The sequence below is a fragment of the Acanthaster planci genome, linkage group LG04 (genome assembly GCF_054643075.1).
Source record: "Acanthaster planci isolate LZ-2023a linkage group LG04, COTS_SCS, whole genome shotgun sequence".
NCBI lineage: Eukaryota > Metazoa > Echinodermata > Asteroidea > Valvatida > Acanthasteridae > Acanthaster > Acanthaster planci.
The window spans coordinates 7,079,000-7,092,341 of NC_141780.1; the positions used below are offsets into that span (position 1 = coordinate 7,079,000).

The 13,342-nt window shown below is 38.3% G+C and overlaps 1 protein-coding gene across 3 annotated transcripts in view; it reads left to right on the plus strand.

The window, feature by feature from the left end:
- The first annotated feature begins 284 nt into the window (after positions 1-284).
- The window catches only part of LOC110989540 (protein kinase C delta type-like), a 54,602-nt gene continuing 41,544 nt past the window's right edge, over positions 285-13,342 (plus strand). For 2 of the 3 annotated variants that reach the window (XM_087135407.1, XM_022254005.2), the window contains exon 1: positions 285-417. The gene's annotated coding sequence lies outside the window, so the exon portion shown is untranslated. Of the gene's footprint in view, positions 418-10,964; positions 11,060-13,342 lie in introns of all 3 variants that reach the window. The other variant, XM_087135408.1, reaches the window with a different exon arrangement.

Consider the following 13,342-nt stretch of genomic DNA (forward strand, 5'->3'; position numbering starts at 1 on the left):
TGAAAATCTGTTGGTCTAATTCTAAAGACGGTAAGTAAATCGAATGGGACTTTATCCCCTTCATCGCTGCGGACATGTATGTCCATATAGGTGAAGTTTGCCGATTGACGTTGCCCCTGAAAACTTTTGATAACTTTAGTCCTGGTATCCGGACCACCACCTGCACTTAGTTCATTGCGTTAATGCGGAAGTTTGAGATTTGAGTCGGGTTCCTGCCTCTACCGTAGTGACGCGCAAGCACGTAACACCTGTACAGCGTAACGGATTGGCGCTGCCTTGTATCGTGCACACATTCAAGCCAACTGAGTCATTTCCGCGTAAGACGCCAGTAAACCTAGGTGGTGTTGCTTGCGCTCGACGTCCTGCTTATTCTGACCGAGGTACACTGTATATGATACCGATTCGCTAAGAAGGAAGGTGAGTTTTTAGGTCAGCGGTGAACGAAAATCCGGATTTTTAAAGATAGTTCTTATTTGACATGTTGGAGGAAAACATTATACCGCTGGGCCTGAACGTTAAAATGGCAGATGTGTAACGTTAGGCCTAGGGCCCTTTTGACGGTCAAGCGCCTTGAAAGTTTCGGTCGCCGGTCACTCTTTCGCTGTTTGTCTTCCTACCTCCATCCATGGTAGAACAATGTAGGTCTGCTCCTGCAAACGTGTATGTGTACAGTGCATGTACGATTTATTCGGATGTTCGGGGGATCCTCAAGGCTCAAGCAGCATGCGATAGCCTTATTTTTAGACTGATTAGGCCTAGGTCACAGGTGATGCACTTCTTTCTGTCACTTGGTGTCAGAAGTTTCAATAAGCAGAAGTGTTCAACTCATTTGGCATGACAGGGTACTAGTACATGTAGGTTGCGTGTTGGAGATGACACGTACTTCATACATGTACATGCGTACATGTAGTTGAACGACAACAGGCATGACAGGAATAGAGCTAGATTATTAACCCTAACAGTCCCAAATCTGCCAATTTCAATATGATTTTAAATATACCCTTGGGGGTTAGGGTTAAAGACTTAATTCCCTGTAATTAAATTGTATGCCCTGAATCATTTGAACTCTCTTCCCTTGTTAAATGAAGACTTTCGGATGAAAGTTGTAAGGTTGTGCCAAGCAATATGCTGGGCACAATCTTAAAACTTTCATAATTCTGAATGCAAAGGAAAAGGGCCCCCTAGTAGTTATTGAAGATTTTACTCTTCCAAAAGTTTTGGTAGGGGCAGGGGTATTAAAGTGAAATCTTCCCTAATTGAGCCCTAGATGATGTATGTGTGTTGTTGATCATGGCACAGAAAAATTCACAGATTTCCCAATGTCACAAACATTCGGGCTAGAGTTACATACTTCAGACAATGTCAGAGGAGGTACATGTAGATAAAAGAGTATACATGTGGGCCTACATGTGTGTCATGTACGTGCACATTTGGCATCCCCTTGTATTTTAAATTCGAGAAATTAACTCTTCAGAAAAAGATGTATCTCTTCAACCTCTTGTCTTATCACATGTACCACCATATACATGTATGTACATGTAGGTGACTGTACAATGTTTTAAGTGCATGTACACGTATTTCACAGTTGCTCTTAAAATTAACACTAGTTACATGTACTTGTTATGCAGAGCGACCTCCTTTGTACATGTACATAGTTAATTTAAGACTGCAATTGCCAGTTTGAAATACATGTACCAGTAAATGAGATCTAATTTTGTGGAAGTTGTGCTTTTTACATCACTGAGAAGAGATGTACATTGTTGACTGTATATTTCTCCTTTTGTTTTTCTATACTACAGGCTGTCATTGTCAATATCCCTGGACAAATGTACACCCCATTGATGTAACTGTACTTTAACCAAACTCGTGTGGGTTTTTGGCTCCTTGTAGAGTCACAAATATTGAGAAGCATTGCGTGGCCTAAGTATAATGCTGTACATGTAACCGTACTATACTGCTACTTCAGAACAAGGGCTAAAGGCTCTCATTACCAGTTACTTGAGGTGCTCCCACTAAGTTACCCAGAAGTAAAACGAGCAAACAAACAAATAAACCCAAAACCACCTGATAGTAAAAAGGCAATGTCATTTACAAAGTGCCTACACTTCCTGCATTTTGCAGGTCAGAATGATGGACAGAACAGTGCAACGTACTGCTAAGAGAAACAATTGTACTTGTATGAAACCTGGTTAATCAGACTCTTTTAGCTTAACCTTAACTGCTCCAAGACCCTCAAACTCCAACTGTAGGTTTTGTTCCTACGTGTACATGTAGTTTTGTCAAGTTTCGGCTGATTCAGCCCCATATGATTTACCATACGAACAGGTACCGGTAGGAACATTTTGAACATTGTTTGAATGTTTTAACTGCTTTTATGAATCTCTTTTTTTTTTGCCTCATGGTTAAAGTCATCCAGCCACAACTGAAAGGTGATAATTAGACTATGACATTACCAGTAACTCCATCGCATCTACTGTAGTACAGTGTACGTGTACATGTACGTATGTATCATAAATTTTTATCTTCATCATCGTCAAAAACAGTTGGTACATGTACTTGGAAATACATACCGTAGTTCCCTTTAATATTGCAAGGAAGCATTGAAAGGACTTAAGTTGAAGTACGACCCTCGAAAGCAAGTTGATAAAATACCAAGTTTATGACCAGTAAAATTAAATGGAAATTTACAACAACAGCAAAGAAGGACAGAAGATTATGACCGGTCACATTTTTTCAGGACATTCCTTGTCTACAGTACTTGTGTACTCTTACATACATGTAGAAATTTCAGATCAAAGTTCAAGTGTATGTAGGTCTGTACTTGGTATACAGTTCATACCGGATGTACCTGTACTGGTACATGTCTATGTACTGGTTCACATCTTGGAATCAGCCAGTAAACTTTATACTCTCTAGAACACAGAGAGAAAAAAGCAATGGTTTGTACATGTACATTGTACATGTAAATGTCATCCTGGGATTCCTTGCAAAGTCCAAATTTTGAAAGAAATCTCTGTGATAGAGGGACTCTTCCAACAAAGAAACAGCTCAGGCTTTACATACATGTAGGTCCCTAACTACCGGTAGCCCAGGTTGGACATTGTTTTCATTACACTACGACTGACATCAAGGGTTTAAAAGTCCTCCTACAATGCAGAAATGTCTTCAACATTGTTTTCGAACATTTTTACCTGGCAAAGACAAATCAATTGTCGTTCACTGAATATGCCTCAAAATTTGGGGGGCTGAAGAGGCCCCACCCATGCTACTCCTTCCCTTCAACATTTTTTGAAAGACACAATAGAGTAAAAATGTTCTAGTGTACATGTATCTTGCTGTTCTGCACCCTATACCAACCATTGCTTGTAAAGTGTCAGGCATATGTATTCCAATATCTTACTAATTTCTATGTCCTGTTTCATTTCCTTCTCATCTTGTAGAACCTATTGATTCAACAAATACAGCTTGCCCCCAGGGAAAAATCATCCTTCAATCAAGCATGCATGCAATAAAGGCTGTGGAGTTTGTGGCAGAAAAAAACGTGCCGTGATTTTGTCTTTTGTACGTGAGCCCCATCCACCAAATATTGCAATATTGTGCCTGTCAGAATGAATCTTTCAGACTTTGTATTTGCTTGCATTATGTCAGATCCAGTTGATAGTCTCATTTAACTCGCTGTGGATTTTCTCCTTAAAGGGTCCGTCACAGTGCAATAGTTTTGCAGCAACGTTGAAAATGCACCCTGATGCTTTCTTAACCTGGCTTTCAGTTTTTGTTTTACAAGTTTGAATGGTGTTTTGATACCTCTCAGTTGTGCTGATGCAAACTTCAGTTTTCATGAGAAAAAGTGTGATGCTATTCCAGGAAGAAATCTCAACTTTGCATGACATGTACGTACTTGGACATACTGTACATATACATGTACATCTACATGTACTTGTAACTTTGGCACAAAAAAAGCTGGAATGTTTTTGTACTGTATACATGCAAATATTTCCTTTTCTTTGGTGATTCATTGTTGTTTGTGTACATGACAACAAGCAACCAGACACCACTTTCTGAAAGGTTTAATGTTCAATTGGTTTCATACACTAAAGAGGAATGAAACATTCCTCAAAAAGTGTCTGAGGAAACCTCACCACTAGGACCAGTATTTTTTTCGTTGACACTGTGTCTTTATCTTCTTGAAAAGTACATGTATGAACAATTTGACATGCTTAAAAGCTTAAAATGTAAAAATCTGTGATAAAGAATCAATTTCTCTGCACCAGTAGCAAGTCTCACATTGTGAAAGGAAAGTGGCATATCAATTATTTTCCTGATTGTGGATCATTGGCTGTTATCAAAGCAATGCATGTTGCAGAGTCTGACAGAATCAAAACAAACAGCTTCATTTTCCGCTGATCCACAGGATGTTCGCAAATTCGCAAATGTGATCCTTTTCCTGGGTTTCAATTTTTTTATTTTTTGTTTTTTGCAGAAAATAATAATGTTTGGCATCATTGTGAAGGCCTTCACCAGTACTTACACTGTATGTTTGGAAACAAAGACAGCAAAGTGATCACAGTTTTTTTTTGGGGGGGGGGATATTTTTGTATGTGATTGCTTTTTGTTTGCCAACTTCAGTGAGTTCTTATTCCATATTATACCCCAAAACAGAGACTGCCAAGGTGTCATTTATGTACAGTGGCAATACATGTACATACATGTACAAAACATTTGCCGGTACATAACTGTTCCTTGTAAAGTTTAGGTACATGTAAACCCCACTGGCAAATTTCAAAAGCAATCTAATTGATAGAGGGAAATTCCTTCAGGGAAACAGCACAAGAGTTTAGGTCCTTAATAAACTTACATGTGTACAATACATGTACCTGTATACCACCACCATGAAAGCAGGATACGTTTGAAAATCCTGTACGTACTGGTACACACATGTACAGTGTACATGTACCGGTACACGTACATGTACATGTATGCAAGTCTGTTACCCACAGAGTTACCCAAAATGCAAAATACATGTATGTGAAATTTAATTGAAATGTTTTTCAGCTCTAAGCAATTTTTATGCGTTCCATTTATCAAGAGGAAAATTGAGCATGTCTTTGGTGTTCTGCTGAAGTGAAATCTTTGATAATTTATTCAGCATTTCATACACGTACCCGCCCTGAGCCATAGTTGTCAATGGAGATCATACTTGGGATGGGTTACCATGGCAACTCTCTGTATCAGCACAATTGCATTCACAGCTTGTAAGCCTTTCAGAGAATGTGTTAGAGTAATACGCTAACAGAGCAGAAAAGGTCTGATGCACCTGGACCTGTTTTTAGTGTTGAAAAGCGTAACACATATACATGTAGTTTGACTGTTATGATGGTACCTGTACCCTTGTACATGTAAATTCAGGTTTCACACTATGCTGTTTTAAATACCTAGGTAATCTCAGACTTGGCAAAAATTTAATCCAAAGATTACCCGGGCACTTCTCGGGGTAGAAAATTCTCTGTTACTCATGTTCATCATAAACAGGTTCATGTAGATATACACCCATGGGGATACGAATTTTATGCAAGCTACGCGCACATACATGTAAACAGGTTTCAAGCTGGTGGGAAAATTGTGTCTAACAAATGTCCGAGTTAACATCATACCACTACATGTAGCAGACTTTTATTTAAATTGGGGAAAAAGGTATTGAAATTAAATTTTTTGAAAACACTTGAAAAAGCCGTAATGTATTTTAGATACATGTACATGTAGTTTACAACATCTGTGTAAGTTAACCCTAACTGCCATGCTTACAGGACTAAGTACTACAAAATACTAAGTAGTAACCTGAGCCTGAAGGACCTAGCGCTACTAATTACTGCTTCTGGCTAGGTTATACTTCCATTGTTACTCATACAGAGAACAATAAAGCCATGCATTCACAGTGCCACAGCACTGTACCATACATTGTCTTTTCTATTGTATTTTATGGCTTCAGAGAACAATGCGGAACATGTCCTCAGTAAAACTGATAACTACATTTTACTACCTGTAGTAAATACATGTACACTGTATATAGGGTTAGGGTTAAAGGAAGATGAGCATTAACAAGAATCTGCTTCGTTTTGTATTTCTTAAAAATTGCTATCAGTTTTGCGAAAATCTTTAAATTGTGCATATCAACTTTTACATTGTGTGTTCAATTTTTTGGTACCTACATGTACACTGTACATGTACAGTACATTGCAAGACTAGGAAGATAGGCTCAAACATTTCTTATTTACTGCAAAACATAGGTCCATCTTTTTTGGTGTGTCCAATTGGAGATTTCCCATTTGAAATGGTAAACTTTGAAGGAGTACATGTACTGTACATTAATTTTTGGTTTGGGTTAATGTTTTGTAACCTTAATTGCGTTCTCATAATCAAATGTGGTGGTCATCATGTAAAGAGCCGTTTTTGTCTTACCAACTTTTTAAAAGAGAAAAGTGTGGGACAAAATTTAGGCCTGTGTAGATAGACACGTAAGTTTGCAGGGAATCTGAAATACATAAAGAATTACTTTTCCATTCTAAAAGGACTTAGTGTTGTTTGTTCTTACATGTAATTTACAAATGTTACATGTACAGTACATATATTGTACAGAAAGTATGGCACCTTAACTTTTCACTCATCAGTTTCTTACATTAGAAACCACAACATAAATTCTGCCATTTTCAATCAGCCCAAAACTCTCACACATGTTGTTTACCCACAAATGTGTGTGGGTGTTCTGATATGAGTATTTTGTACTTGTACATATTTCAATGCAACCTCATTTGGGAATTGAACAGAATATCGTAGGCAGACTAGGCTGGGAATCAGACTAGTTTTAGTACGTACAGTATGTACAATATTACGGTACATACAGGTACAACATTGTTACATATATACATTTTTACATACAGGTACAACATTTGTGTTCATTTAATTTCATACATTATGGAAATTGCCCTCGTGATGTGTCAATTTTGTGCCTCAAATGTTTTACCTCTCCCAAATGCAAACCAAGCAGTGGCATACCATATCCTACTGATTTACGTGCAAATCCAACTGATTTACTGTACGTCTGTGTATTTATAACCCTCTGAGGATGTTTGGGAGGTATGAAGCAGAAGCATGCATGTATAAGTTGTGTGATGGAATTTAAACTATCAAAGGACAGGAAAAAAGTTTCAAATTTTGGCCTACCGGTATGTGGCCCACTTCAGACCCTTAATTAATGGAGTGATGACCCACATGCAGATGACAAATGTCTTCAACAATGGAAATGAGGAGAAACTAATCTCAGCTTCAAGTGGAGAATGTACAGTAGGTTTACATGTACTTCTTCTTGTCTCCTACGACAGACAAGTATCCCCCATCATGCCGAGTGGGCAGCCACTCACATCAGCCATGCCAGCCAGTCAATTACCTGTACAGGGTCCGAGCCTCCAGTTTCTCAGCACCTACATTGACTGTAATGTAAAACCTGTTACAGAGTTGGGTCCGTTGACACAGTAGAAGGTGTTTTCATCTATCCTACATGTCTTATGAATAGATTTTGTCGATTTGATGGCACACTGAGCCGATACTCTAGGATCTTTTTTTCTTTACCCACTGGTACATGTACATGCACATGTACATGTATTTATTTCCTCTTCTGTCTTTGAAAAAAATCTCCAGTGGTGAAGGTAGACAATTTTCGTGTTGGAAGTAAAGATGGATTCATGAGTTACATGCACGTGTAGGAAAGCCAGTAAGTCAGGAAAGGAAGACAAATTGACCAGTCTTGAAGTGGAGAGTTCCATTCTTTGCCATCTCCCATTTGTCTGGAGATGCAATTAGATCTTCTTGTCTGGTGAGCACTGACGGTTTTGAGTTTCACTTTTTCTATCACATGCCTGTGCAAGCACACAGTGGTTGTGGTCTGCCTTTTCTTCTGGGATAATTGAGTCAGGTTTGGGTTTCATGGAGATGTTTGCAATGGTCGGAGGCCCACAGATAATGAATAGTTTGTGTTTGTATTCCTTCAAAATGTTGGTTTTCAGTATTGATTGGGATATTTAAAAGAAAATATGGGTGCTTGTCACTGTGTCTCAGAAGAAAGAAGTGGCTCTTGTAATAGCAAATGCTGGTACATGTACATGCGTACCGGTATGGTACATGTACTGAGGAAAAGGCAGCTTTGAGCACATTTACACGTACCTTTTTTGTTCTCTAAATTTAAATGTAAGATGCGCTTGAATGTGTGCAGTACTGTACTGAAATTGAAGCACTAGACCACTACATACCATACCAATACATTAACGTGTAACTACATGTACCTGTGAAAAATGAAGCCTACTGGGCACTTCTACGTTGGTGCACAAACCTTACTGTACATGTACAGTACGTGTACAATTGTACATGTATGGAAGACTTGAAATTTTGTTTGGCTGTACATGTATGTAATCTAAAGAGATGCATCAACAAAGCCGATACCCAAAAGAACTAAATGTACATGTACATGTACATTGTGTAAATTGAATCATATGAATTCAAAGTGTCTGTGCTCAGGATTTGTCAAAAGTTTTCCACACAGGGAATGACAAATTACATGTACATACATGTATATGTACGTGTACAAGCAGTTGAATGGTACTTTTTAAATACTGTACCTGGCTTTCCTGAGAGGTGATGAGATCTGATCTTCATCTTGCGTGTATGGTAAAGATCTCATGTTCAGGTGCACACTGCACAAACCCGTTGAGGAAGAAGAGTTGTAATTAAACTGTATGTTAAAACGTCATGTTGCGCTTTTATGTCTGGCCGAGAATGCAAATGGCGACTTACATGTACTGGTACTGCGATTTTTTTCATTGAGAGGATTTACATGTATTGAGGCACTTTGAAGGTTCCCATATGTACATGCTGGTACACAAGTGTATAAATTCCTGGAAAGAATACCGGCGATTTCATGCAGTGACAGATTGAACATTGTTCCAGTGTTCTTTTCCACTCAGCATCACCGCAAAAATAGACAGAATTAAATTTGTCACCTCGTGAAATTATTCTTACCATTGTTATTTGTACAGCTGTCTATAACGTGTCTGAGGATGAGCCTCAATTTTATAATTACCGGTATCATTCTTCACCCTTAGGCAGTCTCATCATTTCAGTGCAGAGTACATTGCGTTACCCTTTTCCCCTGTGATCCCTGTAGAATTGTAAATCATTACAATTTCACTTTTCCTACATGTACCTCTAGTGGAACATGTTACCATAGTTACTCTAAGCCCCGGCAAACTAGATATTGATTTTTCTTCCCCGTCCTGCAATTTCATGTCAAAAATCGTGATTGTGTTTGCTGTGGTGTTATTGAGTGTTTCGGCCCATTGATCAGTGCAGCATATGAGCGCATGTCCGCACAGGAACTATAGTATCCATTTAAGAGCAGTGTTCCGGAAAATGCAGTTTGTCTTATTGGTTTTAGTCCTGGACTGGTTGGAAAAATCTTTCAAGAAGATTATGGATACATTGTACATATGTACCAGTAGAACTACATGCACGTGTCTGATTGGCATAGCTTGGAGGTACCACATTTATTGTGTTTATAAATAGGAAACCCAATTGAAGTACTCTCTCATCTACATCCATGGGCATGTACATACGTATGTGTTTTGTAGGGTCCGTGTAACAAAAGACTGTACTTGGAACAAAAGACCTGCACTGCTGGGAATTGCCATTATTTTTTGACTTGCATTTTTAAAGGAAATTCACTGATTTTTTAAACACTATACCACTGTTTTGGGCATGACGTGCCTGTGGATTAGCGCCATGGACAAAGTGCTCCAGGGCCCCATTGATGAGCAACACAACACCGTTACATGTTAACCCAGCCAAGTTTGAAAAGACGCCACTCGCATTCACTGGGGCAAAGGAAATTACGACACCTCACAATTCTTGGCTAGCTCTCTTTAGAGGGCGGCTGGCCTGTTTGAAGTACCACCACTTAGGAGTCAATGATGGTTGCTCGTCAGTGTAGAGTAGCCACCAAACAGTAATTCGTGTGGGTGTAAACGTCCATTAAATGAAATGATGAATTTTTGAAGAAGTTTGAAACTGAAAACCTTGAAAATCTCCTGTATGTGTGCACTGCATTTTTAAAAGCACACGGCAGCAAGTAGTTAACCTTTTTTTTTTCTGTAACCATCAAAAAACAGTCAAAAGTTCTTTCCACTGCCCCTGTACAAAACATGTTCATCGTTTGTCGCTTGACTGATTTTGACTGATAGGACAACTGTGTTGAGAATGCATCTTTGCGTAGGAGGGTTAATCAGTGTTCATGTACAGTGTCTACTATTACGGGTGCAGCATTAGAAAACAAGTGTCCAAATTTTGATACGATGTACATGTATATACATTTGTATTTTATATACTGTATGTGTAAATGTACACTTGCAGGTACATGTACAGTGTACACATATGTACATTGTACATGTCTATGTACCGCAACAAGCTAAAGGCTAAAAGCAGTGCTTGATATCAAGGAAGCCAGAATTAAAGGAGACAAGATAAGATTTTCATAACTGTGTAGGAAAGCTTTGTTGAAAAGTATACATGTACATACTGTGATATGAATTGTCACCACTTTTGAAGCAGTGGAAAAGAGCAACTTCAACATTTTGGTTGTTTATACTGATGAAAATTTCCATAATGATGTTTATGAGGCAAAGCGTGATGTCATCTACATACATGTACATATATGTGTGCATGTGGCAGAACAGTGTCTCCATCACTCTTTTCTCCATTTCCCTGGAGTACATGTACGTAAGTTCTAGTTTTGTACTTGTTTATTTTGTTAATCAACTTGTTTCCAAGGATATACATGTACATGTAAGAAGTGGACAGTACATGTATTTCTCAAAATACATGTAGGTAAGTTTGAGGACTTTTTTTAAATGCTCTTTTAACAGAGAGTGCCTTGTGTGGCCATAGAGGAAAGACACAGAAGGAGTTTGAACTACCAGGGCTGTAACATCTGACCAATTTCCGCTTTCTGGCATGCCTGGTATGTCCATATATATACATCTGTACATGTAGCCAGAGCACAGCGAGTGCGTATATGTATATGTACATCACAGAACACGTCGTCTATTTCGCAATCATGAGACCCCTCACCACCACAGTTTTTCGTTGGTAATCTGCATCCTTAAAAGTTGTGTACTGTATAATCTCACAACATTGAATTTATTGCTTGCGCAGTTGTTTGTGTTACAATGTACATGTAGGTATGTATACGTGTAGTGCGCCCTAAATGTTAATATGGAGTTATTGCCCTTCTTGAATGCTTTCTTGTGGAGTTATTTTTGGAATAAATGGTCAAGTTGTTGTGAAATGTTGTGTTTTATTTGAATCATTTTTATTAAGTCATTTATACAAAGGTGAATTTACAAGATCTCATGATCACTTCCTTTGATGAAATACATGTAGACCATTTTCTTTCTCATGTTCTCAGCTTTCCAGTGTCGGTTAACATCTTGATGGCCAATCTTAGCCAAATTGGTACCAAGTCTTGAAAACTGATGTATTACGGGGAGAAGAATGAAATTAAAAATGTTACATGGATAATGAAACAGTGTAGCAAAATTACCTAAAAAAGTTTATTCACAATGGCAAAATTACATGTACATGTACAGATGTAGGTCTAACGTCAGGAATTTTTCTCTCTCTATTTCCTTGTTGCAGCAATAATTTTGATTTAATTTAAAGCAAATTCAACACTACAAGTTTTGCTAGGATATTACTGGCCCTGCCTGTCCGGCTACATGTAAGCTACAGGCAGTAATCAGGCTTTTTTGGAATGTTTTAGAACTATTATTCGTCAGACTCAGTGGCGACAATCATCAAGCACTTTCAAGTGTCAGAGTTACAACTCCTTCTGTGTCCTTCCTCTATGGTGTAACAAAAGCAGAATGACTATCTTTTCAAAAGTATTGATGAAAGGATTTCCTAACAATGGAAAATCTACAACCTTCTTGTCTCATCCATTAAAGATAATTATTTATCTCATTTGTATTCATGTAACAATTGGTAACATGTGTGAAGTCAAGTTCACTACATTTTCCCTTTTGAGTACATTTGTACTTGTGTACGTGTACAAATGTACGTACAGTGCACTCGAAGGGGCGTGGTGAAAATTTTACCATATTTGAAAGTAGACACAATACCCGATACATTTTACTTTTTTATGTAAATTTCTGACCCTCTTTAACGTAAGAAAAGTGTCTGATACCTCTCTCTGATTTCTCTCACAGAAAAGTGCATTTTTTTTTAAGATGTAAAAGTTTCTTTTTTCCCCCAAGAAATTAGGCAAATGTTTCCGTGCGCTGTCATACATGTATCCCTGTGTATTGTGGGAAGGTGCTGATCATTATGAGGGGGGGTACATTGTACATACGTATGTGTTCAGATTGTGAACCAAGAATCTGCTCATTGAAATCATTTATGAGGAAAGTTTTCTCACATGCCTGCTGTCATGAGCAGAAGAAACAGAACCAAACATAAAAATTGCAAAATAGGCCAACATGTACATGTACATCAAAACTTCTGGAATGTTTTAGTGCAGAAACTGTAGCTGTAACTCGGAGATTTCTGCCTTGAATGACATCACACTTGTGAATACAAGTTGCCATAAGCATAGAAATAAACAACATGTACCAAAATGTCCTTAAATGGCATATCAAAAATTGAAAATCGGGTTAAATGAGACATGTGCATACAAGTATTGTAAGGAATTTTTGATTTCTTGTAAATGGAACATTTACACTGTACAAGAAATAAAAAAATCCTTACAATACTTGTATGCACTTGTATGTACACTACATAAAGAAAAAAGTGTCAATGTGGGCCTAAAAATGTGAAATGTCAGCTTCTTGTTGCCTGCGTGCATTTACTGCTTAAGTGGGAAGGGGTTAGGGGAATTGATTTCATAAAAGGAAAGCTGCAGTGCGGCAGTCTATATCTTATTAGTGTTTCCCGTCAAGTGTCGTTATGCGCAGTTAGATGATACTGAAAAGTTTAGTGTCTAGGGGAGATGTGCATTAATTCACCTAATGGGCTGCGAATAGACTAATGACATCTAGTCCGTCCACCTGGGACGAGAACAGCTTTGCCAAACATGACTCGTGGCTGGTTGGCTTTCTGCAATTCTATATTTTATGGATGACAAATGGGCGAATATTTTGACATTTTCAAGCAAATTTACCGCTGGGGGCGATTTCTAGGGGAGGACAGAATTCTGTGCGAGGTACATGTACATGTAGAGCTCAGTGCCCGGGGAGGGTGAGGTGGG